We start from the raw sequence: 16,150 nt of genomic DNA, 5'->3' as shown, positions 1-16,150 counted from the left end.
TATATGGTGATGGAAGGAGAACTGACTCTGGGTGATGAACACACAATGGGATTTATAGATGATGTAATACAGAATTGTACACCTGAAATCTATGTAATTTTACTAACAATTGTCACCCCAATAAATTTAATAAAATTAAAAATTAAAAAAAAAGAAAGATAATTTTATCATTAAAAAAAAAAAGTCAACTCAAAGCAATTCTTGAGGAAGCCCTACAGGCACTAACTATGTCTGTGCATTAAAATAATGTTTATCCCTCCACATTCTAAATTATAATTTGTACTTCTTAATCCCTTCATCTTTTTCACCCAGCCCCCCACCCGACGTCCCATCTGGCAACCATCACTTTGTTCTCTGAGTCTGCTTCTGTTTTGTTTATTTTGTTTTTCGATTCCCCACATAAGTGAGATCATTTGGTATTTATCTTTCTCAGTCTGACTTATTTCACTTAACATAATACGCTCTAGGTTCATCCATGTTGTCGCAAATGGTAAGATTTATTCTTTTTTATTGTTGAGTAATATTCCATTGTATATATGTACCACTTCTTCTTTTTCCCATCGTTTATCGGTGGACACTTACGTTGTTTTCATATCTTGGTTATCATAAATAATGTTGCAATGAACCTAGGGGCGCATATATCTTTCAAATCAATGTTTGGATTTCTACAGATAAACACTCAGAAGTGGAATGCTGGGTCATAAGGTAGTTCTATTTTTACTTTTTTGAGGAACCTCCATACTGTTTTCCATAGTGGCTGCATCAATTTGCAATTCCACCAACAGTGCATGAGGGTTCCCTTTTCTCCACATCCTCACCCACACTTGTCATTTGTTGATTTATTGATGACAGCTATTCTGACAGGTGTGAGGTGATATCTCATTGTGGTTTTAATTTGCATTTCTCTGATAATATTAAGCATCTTTTAATATGTCTATTGGCCATTTGTATGTCCTATGGAGAAATGTCTATTCAGGTCCTCTGCCATTTTTTAATTGGATTGCTTTTTTTTTTGGTGTTAAATTGTATGAGTTCTTCATAAATTTTGGATGTTAACCCCTTATTAGATGTATCATTGGTGAATATCTTCTCCCATTTAGTAGGTTGTCTTTTCGTTTTGTTGGTTTCTTTTGCTGTCCAACAACTTTTAGTTCGATGTAGTCCCATTTGTTTATTTTTTTTCTATTGTTTCTCTTGCCCAAGGAGGCATAACAGAAAAAAATATTACTAAAAGAGATGTCACAGAGTTTACTGCTTATGTGTTCTTCTAGGAGTTTTATGGTTTGGGGTCTTACATTTAAGTCTTTAATACATTTTGAGTGTATTTTTTTATATGGTGTTAAGAAAGTGGTCTTTTTTTTTTTTCTTTTTGCATACATCTGTTCAATTTTTCCAACACTATTTATTGAAGAGACTGCCTTTACTCCATTGTATATTCTCACCTTATGTGTCATAAATTACTTGACCATATAGGCGTGGGTTTATTTCTGGGCTTTCTATTTTATTCCATTGATCTATGTGTCTGTTTTTATGCCAGTACCATGCTGTTTTGATTACTGTGGACTTGTAGTATAGTTTGATATCATATAGCATGATACCTCCAACTTTGTTCTTCTTTCTCAAGATTGCTTTGGCTTTTGGTCTTTTGTGGTTCCATATAAATTTTAGAATTAGTTGTTCTAGTTCTCTGAAAAATGCCATTGGCATTTTGATAGGGATTGCATTAAATCTATAGATTGCTTTGGGTAGTATGGACATTTTAACGATGTTAATTCTTCCTATCCATGAGCACGGTATATGAGTCCATTCATTTATATCTTCTTCAAGTTCTTTCTTCAATGTCTTATAATTTTCAGGTCTTTCACCCCGTTGGTTAAATCTGTTCCTAGGTTTTTTGTTGTTTTTTTCTCCCTTCTTATGCCTTCTCAACCCCCACTCCAGTTTCAAGCCGTTGTTTCTCAGTCTAGTTGTGTAGGACACAGCTCCCTGATCCATCCTGGTATTACGTGCCTTGTGCTCCCCCAGCTGAGGCAGTCGGTTGTCAGCCGCTCACAGCAGCTCATGGCAGCTCTCGGCAGCTGCTGGCAACTCATGCTGGCCACCGCCACTCATGGCAGTGCACGGTAGCCTGCAGCAGCACACTCAGCAGCCCACGGCAGCTCACACCAACCTCCCACTGCTCACTGGCAGCCCAGTTTCAGGGAGAGCCGTTGTTTACAATCTTAGCTGTAGAGCACGAGGCTCACTGGCCCATGTGGAACTCAAACCAGCTGCTCCAACAGCCACCTGAGCCACCGGGTCAGCCCCTCCCTTTCTTTTTTTGATGCAGTTGTAAATGGGATTGTTTTCTTAATTTTTCCTTCTGATAGTCTGTCATTGGTATATAAAAATGCAACCGATTTCTGAATATTAATTTTGTATCCTGCTACTTTACTAAATTCATTTATTAGTTCTAGCAGTAATTTGGTGCAATCTTTAGGGTTCTCTCTATGTCATCTGCAAATAATGACAATTTAACTTCCTCCTTTCCAATTTGGGTGCCTTTCTTTTTCTTGTCTGATTGCTGTGGATAGGACTTTCAATACTATGATGAATAAAAAAGTGGTGAAAGTGGGCATCCTTGTCTTGTTCCTATCTTAAGGAGAACACTTTAGCTTTTCCCCACTGAGTATGATGTTAGTTGTGGATTTGTTGTATATGCCCTTTATTATGTTGAGGTATGGCTCCTCTAGTCCCACTTTGATGAGAGTTTTTATCAAAAATGGATAATGGATTTTGTCAAACACTTTTTCTGCATCTATTGATATGATCATATGATTTTTATCCTTCATTTTGTGTATGTGGCATATCTTATTAATTGATTTGCAAATACTGAACCAACCTTGAATCCCAGGGAAAAAATTCCACTTGATCATAGTGGATGACCTGTTTAACATATTGCTAAATTTGGTTTGCTAATATTTTGCTGAGGACTTTTGCATCTATGTTCATCAGGGATATTGGCCTATAATTTGTTTGTTTGTTTGTTTGTAAAGTCTTTGTCTGGTTTTGGAATCAGGGTAATGCTGGCCTCATAAAATGAGCTTGGGAGCCTCCCCTCATCTTCAATTTTTTCTATTAGTTTGAGAAGTATAGGTGTTAATTCTTCTTTGAAAGTTTGGTAAAATTCACCTGTGAAGCCATCTGATCCAGGACTTCAGTTTGTTGGAAATTATTGGTTTGATTTTGTTAGTAGTAATCAGTCAGCTCAGATTTCCTATTTCTTCTTGTTCAGTCTTAAAAGACTGTATGTTTCTAGGAATTTACCCATTTCTTCCAGGTTGTCCAATTTGTTGGCATATAATTGTTTGTAGTATTTTCTTACAATCCTTTGTGTTTCTGTGGTGTCAGTTGTCACTTCTTTCTCATTTCTATTTTATGTGGGTCCTCTATTTTCTTGATGAGTCTGCTTAAAGGTTTATCAATTTTGTTTATCTTTTCAAAGAACCAGCTCTTGGTTTCATTGATATTTTCCTTTTTTTTTCAGACTCCATTTCATTTGTTTCTGCTCTGACCTTTATTATTTCCTTCTTCTATTCACTTAAGGCTTTTTGTTGTTGATGATGATCTTTTTCTAGTTCCTTTAGGTTTAAGGTTAGATTGTTTGAGGGGTTTTTTCTTGTTTCTTGCTGTAGGCCTGCATTGCTATAAATTTCTCTCTTAGAACTGCTTTGGCTGTGTCCCACACATTTGGGGTCATTGTATTTTAATTTTCATTTGTCTCAAGGTATCACTGATTTCAGGCCCTTTAAGAGGATGCCTGTGTCTACAGCAGCCTTCTGTCGCACCTGGACTGAATCCCGCTGATTCTCACAGCCAGATATTGTGGGAAATCCTCTTCCTGGCATTGGACTCCAGTGCAGGTTTAGGACCCCTCACTCCTCAGGGGGGACCTCCACAGCTGAGATATCCCTCTTGATTTTTTTTTTTAATTATTAGTTTTAGGTGTATAAAACAACATAATGACGAGACATTTACACCACTCACAAAGTGATAACCCCACCAAGTCTACTATCCTGTGCCTAAGTATTACAATACCATTGACTATATTCCCTATCCTGTACTTTACATCCCATGAATGAATATATACAAGGTCTGACAATTAAGTTCTGGAACTTGCTGCAACAATGTTGCCAACCTTTTTTGATATCAGAGGGATTATTCATTATGAATTTGTATCAACTGGACAGTTAAGCCAGTTTACTATTTGGAAGTGCTGAAAAGGCTATGTGAAAAAGTTAGACGACCTGAACTTTTCGTCAACAACTCATGGCTCTTGCATCATGACAATGCACCAGCTCACAGGGCACTGTCTGTGAGGGAGTTTTTAGCCAGTAAACAAATAACTGCATTGGAACCTGATCTGGCCCCGCAATGACTCCTTTCTTTACCCAAAGATAAAGGAAATATTGAAAGGAAGACATTTTTATGACATTCAGGACATCAAGGGGAATATGACGACAGCTGTGATGGCCATTCCAGAAAGAGTTCCAAAACTGCTTTTTTTGTTTGTTTTTTGACTTTTTTCCAAGTCAAGTTGTTGTCCTTTCAATCTTAGTTGGGGAGGGTGCCATTCAGCTTCAAGTTGTTGTCCTTTCAGTCTTAGTTGTGGAGGGCGCAGCTCAGCTCCAGGTCCAGTTGCCGTTGCTAGTTGCAGGGGGCACAAGGGAGTCGAATCCGCAACCCTGTGGTTGAGAGGATGTGATCCAACCAACTGAGCCATCCGGGAGCTCAGCGGCAGCTCAGCCCAAGGTGCCGTGTTCAATTTTAGTTGCAGGGGGCACTGCCCACCATCCCTTGCGGGACTCAAGGAATTGAACTGGCAACCTTGTGGTTGAGAGCCCACTGGCCCATGTGGGAATCGAACCGGCAGCCTTTGGAGTTAGGAGCATGGAGCTCTAACCGCCTGAGCCACCGGGCCGGCCCCAAAACTGCTTTGAAGCTGGCACCTGGCATAAGTGTACAGCCTCCCAAGGGGAGTACTTCAAAGGTGAGTGTAGTGATATTCAGCAATGAGGTATGAAGCACTTTTTCTAGGATGAGTTTGTGAACTTAATTGTCCGACCTCGTATTATGAAATTGTAGTTGAAATTCAATTTTTTCTCTTCTTCCACCTCTCCCCCAACCCCACTCCGGTTCAAGCCATTGTTTCTCAGTCTAGTTGTGTAGGGCACAGCTCCCTGGCCCATGCTGGTATTATGAGGCTTGCGATCCCCCCGGCTGAGGCAGTCGTCGGCGGGTGTTGGTTGGCCACTCACAGCAGCTCATGGCAGCTTTCACCAGCTGCCAGCCACTCACGCTGGCTGCTGGCCACTCACAATGGCCACCAACCACTCATGGCAGCATACAGTACCCTATGGCAGCACACAGCAGCCCTTGGCAGTTCATGCCAACCTCCCATTGCTCATGGCAGCCCAGCTCCAGGGAGTGCCATAGTTCACAACAATCTTAGCTATAGAGGGCGCAGCTCACTGGCCCATGTGGGAATCGAACCAGCAACCTCGGCATTAGCAGCACGGTGCTCCAACCACCTGAGCCACCGGCCAGCCCCTCAATATTATTTTGTATTAGTTTCAGGTGTACAGCAGTGGTTAGGCATTTACATAACTTATGAAGTGATTCCCCCCAATAAGTCTAGTACCCATCTGACACCATACATAGTTTTTACAATACTGACTATATTCCCCATACTGTATTGAACTGGCAACCTCGGCGTTAGGAGCACAGTGTTCCAACCACCCGTGACTATTTTGTGACTGCCAATTTGTACTTCCTAATCCCGTCATCTTTCTCACCCATCCCCCAACCTCCCCCCATCTAGCAACCATCAGTTTGTTCTTTTTATAAGTCTATTTCTGTTTTGTTTGTTTATTCTGTTCTTTAGATTCCACATATAAGTGAGATCATATGGTATATGTCTTTCTCAATCTACCTTATTTCACTTAGCATAATATCCTCTAGATCCATCCACGTGTATGGATGGTATGATTTCATTCTTTCTTTAGGGCAGAATAATACTCCACTGTATAAATGTACCACAATTTCTTCATCTGATATTCTTGATGGGCATTTCGGTTGTTTCTGTATCTTGGCTATTGGAATAACGCTGCAGTAAACACAGGGGTGCATATATTGTTTTGAATTAGTGTTTTGGATGTCTTTGGATAAATACCCAGGAATGGAATTGTTGGGTCATAAGGTAGTTCTATTGTTAAGTTTTTGAGGAACCTCTATACTGTTTTCCATAGTGGCTGCACCAATTTATAATACCATCAACAGTGCACAAGGGGTCCTTTTTCTCTACATCCTCGCCAACACTTGTCGTTTGTTGATTTATTGATGATAGCCATTCTGACACATGTAAAGTGATATCTCATTGTGGTTTTTATTTCCATTTCTCTGATGATTAGTGATACTGAGCATCTTTTCATATGTCTATTTGCCATCTATATAGCCTCTGCTCATTTCTTTAATTGGATTGGTTTTTTGGTGTTGAGTTGTATGAGTTATTTCTAAATTTTGGATACTAACCCCTTCTCAGATGTATTAAAGGCAAACATCTTCTCCCAGTCAGTAGGATGTCTTTCCCTGCTGATTCTTAACACCACACATCGGTGTGGGACCAGCCCGTTTTGTGTCTGTATCCCTCCTACCAGTCTTGATGTGGCTTCTTCTTTATATCCATAGTTATAGGAGTTCTGTTCAGCTAGTCTTCAGGTGGTTCTCAAGGGTGGCTGTTCTGTAATTTGGTTGTAATTTGATGTGGTCGTGGGAGGAGGTGAGCCCAGCATTTTCCTACTTTTCCACCTTGACTGGAAGTCTTCTCATTTACTGTTAACCGTTACTTTCATGGACCCCTCTTGATTTAGTGTCATATAGTAACTGCATCCTAGCAAGGTGGGATGCTAAACTTATACTGTTAAATCAGCAAAACACAATGGTTTAGAATGGGGTTTCTATTAATAGTTGTAGACTACAGACATCATATTTCACTTCAGTCAGATGTTTGGTCTTGAGCTCAAGTTTTCTCTCTATGCCACAGTTTTATTTTCTGTAAAATGGAGATAATAATGGAAACATCTTACAGTATGAAGATTAGATATTGTGAAGAATAGATAAGTTCATATATGTGAAGACCTTAAAATAATGTATAATACACAATAAATGCTCAATAAATATGAACTATTTTCATTATGATCAAGAAGTGCCCTGGGAGGTTATCCCATTTAATCCTCTCAAAACTCCCAAGATGTGTAAAGCACTAGTCCCATTTTACAGACAAGAAAACCAAGACTTCAACTGGTTAACTAACTCATTCAAAGACACAGAGCTAAAAAGTGACAGACTCAAGAAGATTTTAACTCAGAATCTGTCTGGCTACAAAACCTAGGTTCTTTTAATACATCACTGGGGAAAAAATTTAGTCTTCATATCAGAGGAGCTTATGATCTAAAAGACAAAAAATGGGGGTAAAAAACAACATACGAGGGCTGGCCCAGTGGCTCAGGCGGTCAGAGCTCCATGCTCCTAACTCCAAAGGCTGCCGGTTCAATTCCCACATGGGCCAGTGGGCTCTCAACCACAAGGTTGCCAGTTCAATTCCTCGAGTCCCGCAAGGGATGGTGGGCTCCGCCCCCTGCAACTAAGATTGAACACGGCACCTTGAACTGACCTGCCACTGAGCTCCCGGATGGCTCAGTTGGTTGGAGCGCGTCCTCTCAACCACAAGGTTGCTGGTTCAACTCCTGCAAGGGATGGTGGGCTGCGCCCCCTGCAACTAACAACCGCAACTGGACCTGGAGCTGAGCTGCGCCCTCCACAACGAAGACTGAAAGGACAACAACTTGAAGATGAACAGCACCCTCCACAACTAAGATTGAAAGAACAATACTTGACTTGGAAAAAAGTCCAGGAAGTGCCCACTGTTCCCCAATAAAGTCCTGTTCCCCTTCCCTAATAAAAATCTTTAAAAAAAAAAAAAAAAAAGACACACGAGGTGCAATAAAAAAATAAGTGAATGTTTAAATTTTTAAAAAATTTATTACAGTAAAAGATATATTGCCATTAATCCCCCTCAAAATACGTCCCCTCACTTTGAACACCCTTTTCCCACTGTTCTTGCCACTTTCTGAAGCAGTTCTGTAAGTCTTCTTTCATGTCTTTAGTCGCACTGCCTTGATGTCCTGAATCAATTCAAAACATTCACCTTTTTTTTTTAAGATTTTTATTGGGGGAGGGGAACAGGACTTTATTGGGGAACAGCGTATGCTTCCAGGACTTTTTTCCAAGTCAAGTTGTTGTCCTTTCAATCTTAGTTGTGGAGGGTGCAGCTCAGTTCCAGGTCCAGTTGCTGTTGCTAGTTGCAGGGAGCACAGCCCACCATCCCTTGTGGGAGTCGAACTGGCAACCTTGTGGTTGAGAGCCCTGCGCTTCAACCAACTGAGCCATCTGGCCACCAGGGAGCTGAGTGGCAGCTTCATCCTAGTTGCGGAGGGCGCAGCTCGCTGGCCCATGTGGGAATTGAACTGGCAGCCCCATTGCCCAGAGCTCGCTCTCTAACCAACTGATTCACCCATCCACCCTTGAAGATGTGTTTTAAAGTGTGCTGTAAATCACCCTCGATCTTGACAATGCTCCATGTCACCCATCACTTCTGGTACAGCAGTTTCTGTCAAATAAAAACATTACAGTGTGTCCTCATCTACCTTATTTACTGGATCAGGCACCAAGCAACTTGTGGCTCTTCCCCAAAGTCAAAATGATTCAGGACGTCGAGGCAGCCATGATAGCGAAACTAAAGACACTCACAAAAGAGGACTTCCAGAACTGCTTCAGAAAGTGGCAAGAACGATGAGATAAGTGTGTTCGGAGTGAGAAGGAGTATTTTGAGAGGGATTAATGGTAATGTGTCTCTTAATATAATAGTTTTTTTTTAATTTAAACATTCACCATATTGTTTGATCACACCTCATAGTTTCTTTTCTACGTTATTTTTATTTTACTAAAAAGGGAGAGACTGCATATAATTTAACAAAAGTTTTAAAGTAAGAAAAGGGGGTAGTAGGAGGTTGTTCTACCAGTGGTTCCCAGTGCTGTGGGCAGAGGTCAGCGGCATAGCATCACTTGCTAGGAATGCAAATTCTCAGGCCCCACCCCAAACCTTCTGACTCGGAAGCCTTTAAAGTTATTTTGATGCATATTCAAGCTTGAGAACCACTGCTCTAAACAAAAGAAAGTGTAAGAGTTGGTAGTGGAAAGATAGGTCAAGGACAACAGAATGGATATCTGCCTGGAAGAGGAGGAGTTTGGGACTATTTCCTGGTGACTTAACGGAACATGTTACTCTTCTTGACTTACAGAGGAGAAAATGAGGTGCAAAGGGGGGTTTGCTCTAAGTGAAGGATCATTTTATTATGCTCTTGCACTTATTGCTGTTTCCACTCCTTTAACCTGCATATTTTTTAAAAACAGGAAACGTTTAAAAAATGTTTAACTGTCAGCAAATGTATATCTGTACAATTTTTTTTTCAGGACTTTATCGGGGAACAGTGTGCACTTCCAGGACTTTTCTCCAAGTCAAGTTGTTGTCCTTTCAGTCTTAGTTGTGGAGGGCGCAGCTCAGCTCCAGGTCCAGTTGCCGTTGCTAGTTGCAGGGGGCACAGCCCACCAGCCCTTGCAGGAGTCGAACCGGCAACCTTGTGGTTGAGAGGACGCGCTCCAACCAACTGAGCCATCCGGGAGCTCAGCGGCAGCTTAGCTCAAGGTGCTGTGTTCAATCTTAGTTGCAGGGAGCGCTGCCCACCATCCCTTGCGGGACTCGAGGAATCGAACTGGCAACCTTGTGGTTGAGAGCCCACGCTCCAACCAACAACTGAGCCATCCGGGAGGCAGCTCAGCTCAAGGTGCCGTGTTCAATCTTAGTTGCAGAGCCCACCATCCCTTGCGGGACTCAAGGGATTGAACTGGCAACCTTGTGGTTGAGAGCCCACTGGCCCATGTGGGAATCGAACCGGCAACCTTCGGAGTTAGGAGCATGGAGCTCTAAACACCTGAGCCAACGGGCCGGCCCCTATCTGTACAATTTGGGGGAACATCTGGGTGGGTTTTTTTCCCTCACAATGCATTCATTTAAAAAAAAAAGAGAGAAAGAAACACATTTATTAGGTCCCTACTGTGTGCCAGGTTCTACACTAGGCTCCTCCTTTCTCATGGATTTTTTTTCTCTATGAATTCTCATAATAGCTCTGTGAACAAAAATTACTTTGATTTTTATAGATGGGGAAATTGAAGCTCAAAGAATTTAAGTCACTTTGCTGTAGGTCATGCAACTGTAATGGGAAATCTAGGGTTCTGATGCACAACTTCAGACTCCAAGTGTGGTGTGCATTTAGCTCACACGCTGCCTTAGAAACAGAGGTGTGTTAAGAGGCCCTCAAGTCACAGGCAGTCAAGGGAGATGGGCACAGAAGCCACCCTCGCACCAGGGCCTTCCCAGGAGCCAGGCAAAACCTTGAATGGAAACCTTTCTCCATCCCTGCCGGGATGTGTAACACCGAGCTCTCGTCAGAAAGGGGTGAACTGGACAAATGAGATAGCCAATTAAAAACTTTTTTTTTTTCAAGGGAATCTTGGTTGTAGAAACAGTAGCAAAGTCCAAACCATGAACTACGAAGTTCTGACTTCAGTTACTGAATTCCAATTCCAGATAAAGAAGCGTTAAAGTTTCCTTATTCTTGAAAACAAACAAAAAAAGCAAGCTAAGAATTCTTTGAAAAGGTGATTCTTAAAAATTAACCTAACTGATGCCTCAGTATGGAAGAACCATAATACTGTGTGACAACGTATGGTTGCTGTCACAGCGTTATTTTTTTCTAAACAAGAAAGGAAAAACTTCATCCTGTTCTCTTAATAACTTTCCATGCTCTGCAATGCCCTTCCTCCCATCAACACCTATTCAAATTCCAGGCTTCCCCGTGGTGATCCTCTAAATGGAAACATTTTATTTCGATCACTCTGCTGGCACTGTAACACTAATAAATATGGTCACTGCCAGCAGGTGTTTGCTGGCTTATTGCTGCTCCTAAATCCTTAAAGGCAGACACATCACTTCAACATCTTTGTCTACTTTACAGCACAGCATGCACAAAAATTGTATTACTATTTCCCAAATGATTGAGTGATTGAAAACCCACCTATTAAAATGTTCAGGGCGACTGGTTAGCTCAGTTGGTTAGAGTGCAGTGCTCATAACATCCAGGTCGCAGGTCTGATTCACACGTGGGCCAGTGAGCTGCGCCCCCCACAACTAGATTGAAAATGACTTGACTTTGAGCTGATGGGTCCTGGAAAAACATACTGTTCCCCAATATTCCCCAATTTAAAAAAAAAAAAAAAATTAAAATGTTCAGTGCCGTAGAGAAGGCTACATTTACAGCGCAGCCTCTTTTTTTTTTTTTTTTTTTTAGGGTTATCGTAGCTACCTGTTTTGTAACAAGTACCTATAGTGCTTGTTAATATTAACAAATAATAGCTGATAGTTGGGATTATTCTGTCAAAGTATTTCTAATCCTTTCATCTGGAGCCTGAAAATATGAAAAAACATATTAAAGTTAATATTCAAAAGTGGCAAATGACAAGTTTCTCACTTCCAGAGTGGAAGGAGGGAGTGGCCATTCCATCTGGACATGGTTAATAGTAGTACCTCCTTTCAGTCTCCTGAGTTTTTCCCGTTTGGACAACAGCGTGTATAGTCCTCCGGAGAGGGCTCTAGCTACTTATTTTTATTGTGGTAAAGCCCATGTTTACAGGATATAGCAAATTAATAATTTGGGAAGATTAAACAAATATCTGATGGTGTTTCTGGCAATTTGTTGACATGAGAACAAGTTCACCTATTTTTCCTTTTTACTTACATGTTTATTTCAATATGTTTGTTCTGTTTAAATCTTTTCGTAAAATGCATGTAACATAAAATGTACCATCTTACCCATTTGTAAGTGTACAGTTCAGTAGTGTTAAATGTATTCACATTGTGCAACAAATCTCCCGAACTTTTTCATCTTGCAAAACTGAAACTCTACACCCAATAAGCAACAGCTCCTCATTTCCCCCTCTCCCTAGCCCCTGGGAGGCTACTATTCCACTTTCTGTTTCTGAGTTTGACTGCTCTAGGCACCTCTTATAAGTGGAATCACACAGTATTTGTCTTCTCGTGATTGGCTGATTTCACTTAGCATAGTGTCCTCAAGGTTCATTCACACTATAGCATGTGACAGGAGTTCCTTCCTTTTCAAGGCTGAATCATATACCATTATATGTACACACCACATTTCTTTATTCGTTCATCCATCGATGGACACTTGGGTTGCTTCCACCCTTTGGCTGTTGTGAATAATGTTTCTATGAACATCGTGTACGAATCTCTCTCCAAGACTCTGCTTTCGTTTCCTGTGGATACACGAGTATACTTGGAAGTGGGACTGCTGGGTCACAGGTACGTAGTTCTACTTTTAAGTTTTGAAGGAACTGCCACACTGTTTTCCACAGCAGCTGTACCACTGTACATTCCCACTAACAGTGCACCCAGGTTCCAATTTCTCTGCATCCTCACCAACACTTAGTTTATTAATAGTAGCCATCCTAATGAGTGTGAGGTGATTTCTTACTGTGGTTTTGATTTGCATTTCACTAACAAACGCAAATCATTAAGCATCTTCATTTGCTTGTGGGACATTTGTATATATATTCTTTGGCGAAATGTCTATTCAAGTCCTTTACCCATTTTTAAATCAGGTTATTTGGGTTTTTTGTTGCTGCTTAAATCTTCTATTTGCAGTCAGTGAATCAAGTCCTCCTCCTCTCTTATTTTTAATATTCTAACCAAGAGATGCCCCAAAAGACTCTCCTGTTTAGAAATATTAAGAATACAGAGAATTTGCTCTCAAGAAATCTTGAAGTTGGAAAGTAGTTAAAAAGGCACCACTTTATAAACCTCACATATCCATTGCTATTGTCTGTCCAGAACTCTTGGAGAAGTTGTGATATGTTTGAAGCCTTTCATAAAGATAGTTTTGTTATTATTGTTCTCATTCATTTCAGTTCACAACATTTACAGAGTGCCTACTATATAGCAGGCATTGTGACATGGATACGTTAGAGTTAATACAAAACCCAAAAAATATCTTAACTCCTTTGATTCAACACCCATCAGCTAGCCTCTAGGTCGCTACTTGTGGGTGTACAGTAGACCCTTAAACAACATGGGGTTAGGGGAGCTGACTTCCATGTAGTGGAAAATCCGTGTATAATTTCTGACTCCCCCAAAACTTAACTACTGTCCCTTGGTATCCTATCTGCAGGAGGTAACTGGTTCCAGGACCCCACGGATACTAAAATCCATGGATGCTCAAGTACCTTATGTAAAACAGCGTAGAACAATGCACACAATGAGCTCTCGGCATCGTGGATTTCCATCTGTAGACGGAAAATACTGTTTTCGATCCATGGTTGATTGACTCTTCAGATGCAAAACCTGGGGATTCGGAGGGCCAACTGTGTATTTATTGAAAAAAATCCGAGTCGTAGTGGACCTGCGCAGTTCACACCGTGTTGTTCAAGGGCCAACTGTGTGTATTTTTGAAAGAAGAGTTTAAAAAGCTACAGATCTCTTCTGATCTTTTCTGCCAGATGGTCCCTATCTGAATGAGGAAGCATACATCCTTAAGTAAACTTGACATTTAGGTTGGGCTTCTCAATTTCCCCAGGCTCCACCCAGGTGAAAAAAACACCCTATCTGAAAATCTAGTTTCTTTAAGATTCTTGGTAAAGTTTTGGAGAGACTCTTTCCACAAAGCTGTCATTTCTGCTTCTAAGCAGAAGTTCACAACTCATTCGGAAAAAAATTCATTCTGGTTTCAACTTGTTAAATTATAGACAAAAATCTCAACCCGTCCTTACAGTACATACAGCTATCCATGATTTTCTACTTTGGTGTACATTTTTTCCAGACCATCAGAGTCTCTGGTCCATAATACCCTCTATTTTTCTGTCCCAAATCTGAGCCTAGACCAAAACCACCAAGAAGCCACTGCACGTGAAAATATTCTTAATCTCTGGCCTGCATTAGGGACATTGTATACTCCCAGGGCTAAAGAGATAGCAGGACTAAGCTAGAGGAAACTGAGTCCCAGAAAGGGAGTCATTCCCTTAATACCATAAAGTCACCAGGTCTCCAAACGGCACAGGGCTCATTCGATGCCACACTTCTTTTTCCCCACTAATGTTCATTTTCTTAGATGCTTCTTGATATTTATTTTCATATTTATCGAACATGAAAATAATCACACTGCTGAAAATCCTTGTAATATTTTTGTTTGAATGTCTTAAATAAAAAGTTCTATATTAATACAACTCTAGAGTTCAACTCAAGAAAAGTTTTGCTAGATCTAGGACCAGGTGGCCAACTTTTAGAGAAAGTGCTTCCATCACCTCTGAATGATTCTTCAGACTTGAGAATAACGGCCTATCTAGAGGAGGAAAAATCCCCTAGGCTCCTCCTTCTCTTTAGGTCAGGCCCTTAGTCTAGAAATTCCCCCTCTGCCTCCTCCTAGTGTGGTCTAGCACTTTTGTTTTGTGTTAAGGAGGATTAAAGTGTTTTGGATTAAGACCCTGACATAAATACAAACACATCTACATCCAAACAACAGTGACTTTCACATCGAGTTCAAGGGAAAAGTTTAGGCAGAAGTGACTTGAGACTAGATACACTCTAGGAAGAGTATAAGCCCAGGTATGCCCCAGAATTGTGACACTTATTGCCACAGCACATCTAGAATCCTCTGAATGACTAACAGTATAGTCTATTATTTCCGGATGGTTATAAAACATCTATGGGCCTCACACCATGTGTAATGTGGGTGAGGTAGCAAACTTGGAAGAATTTTTGCTTCTGTATTTCCTGATTTAGGAACAGGACAGGTGGGTAGGTGGGGGTCTAAAATATATTATGCCTATTAGCGAATCTGTATGTACTTGGTCTAGTACTGGTCTCTTGGGCAAAAGAGAAGCAGCCAAAAAATAACAATCTCCTCTACGCTGAAAATGGAGCCCATTCAAAATCTTGTTCAGGTCCTCAAAGAAGCAATGAAACCATTTTCCTTTTTAATAGCTAAATCAGGTTGTCCTGTATTTTGTTGTATGGATCCACAAATTCATTAAAAATATAGAGGGTCATTTTCTCTGATTCAAAAATTCTTGGTTTGGGGGTGGTTAACACGAGTCTCTGAAATCCTATCCTCTCTGTGGGCATTTAAGACCCAGGAACCACATTTTAGAACAGCATACTGCCGCGGTTCCATAAAACAAGTTTATAAACAAACAGACATTTGCTGGAGCACCTTAAACCAAGTCCAATAGTCATTCTAGTTTATAAAGAAGTAAATCTGTATTGTCACACGCAAATAAATTGACTATCAGCATAATTGGGCCATACAGCGTATATATAGTCCAAGAGACTAGTAAGAAAGAAAAGGATCATAAAACAAGGCTAAGGGAAAGGCTACTGCCTTCTAAGTGCAAAGCGGGCTGAATAGGTGCCTGGGCATCTGCAGCGCTCAGACAGTTTACAGTTCAGCAGCAAAGTGCGGAAGTGGAGGAAGTTTTGGTATATAAAGCACTGAGGGAAACACACTCACAGCGGTGTCTGGAAACACCCAGCACATGCTAGAAGGAAGTAGTAAGGGATAAATCTAGAACAAGGACTGGAGAGGGTCAGTGTTAAGCTAAGGTATGAATGAATACAGCTGAGTTTCTCCATAATTTAGGGGAAGGACTGGAGAGAAAGGAATCGTAGGAGAAACAACCCCCTGGAGAGAACTGATGGTGTGAGAACAGAGAAGTGCTAAGGGGCATTAGGGACAGTTAAAAAAAAAAAGGGAAGGAGAGTAGGGGATGATTATTAAGTACTACTACTGGGAGGAGGGTCTTGCAGGGATAATAATAAAAGGGAGAAGGGTGTAAAGTAAGGGTCAGGAACTGTCGGGTAAGCTATGGGAAAAATCTGTGCAGACGTCAGTAGCAAAGAAAAAGAGAAGGAGCAAGGTTGGGGCGTGGC

General features: G+C 40.9%; 1 protein-coding gene across 2 annotated transcripts in view; it reads right to left on the bottom strand.

Moving 5' to 3' along the window:
- WNT5B (Wnt family member 5B) overlaps positions 1-16,150 on the bottom strand; it is a 113,642-nt gene that overhangs the window by 40,604 nt on the left and 56,888 nt on the right. The window lies entirely within an intron of this gene.

Source organism: Rhinolophus sinicus, chromosome 1 (assembly GCF_057876585.1).
Source record: "Rhinolophus sinicus isolate RSI-liver-muscle chromosome 1, RSI-T2T, whole genome shotgun sequence".
Classification (NCBI taxonomy): domain Eukaryota; kingdom Metazoa; phylum Chordata; class Mammalia; order Chiroptera; family Rhinolophidae; genus Rhinolophus; species Rhinolophus sinicus.
Note: the sequence above shows the minus strand (reverse complement) of the source record. Positions and strands in the feature narration are given on the sequence as shown.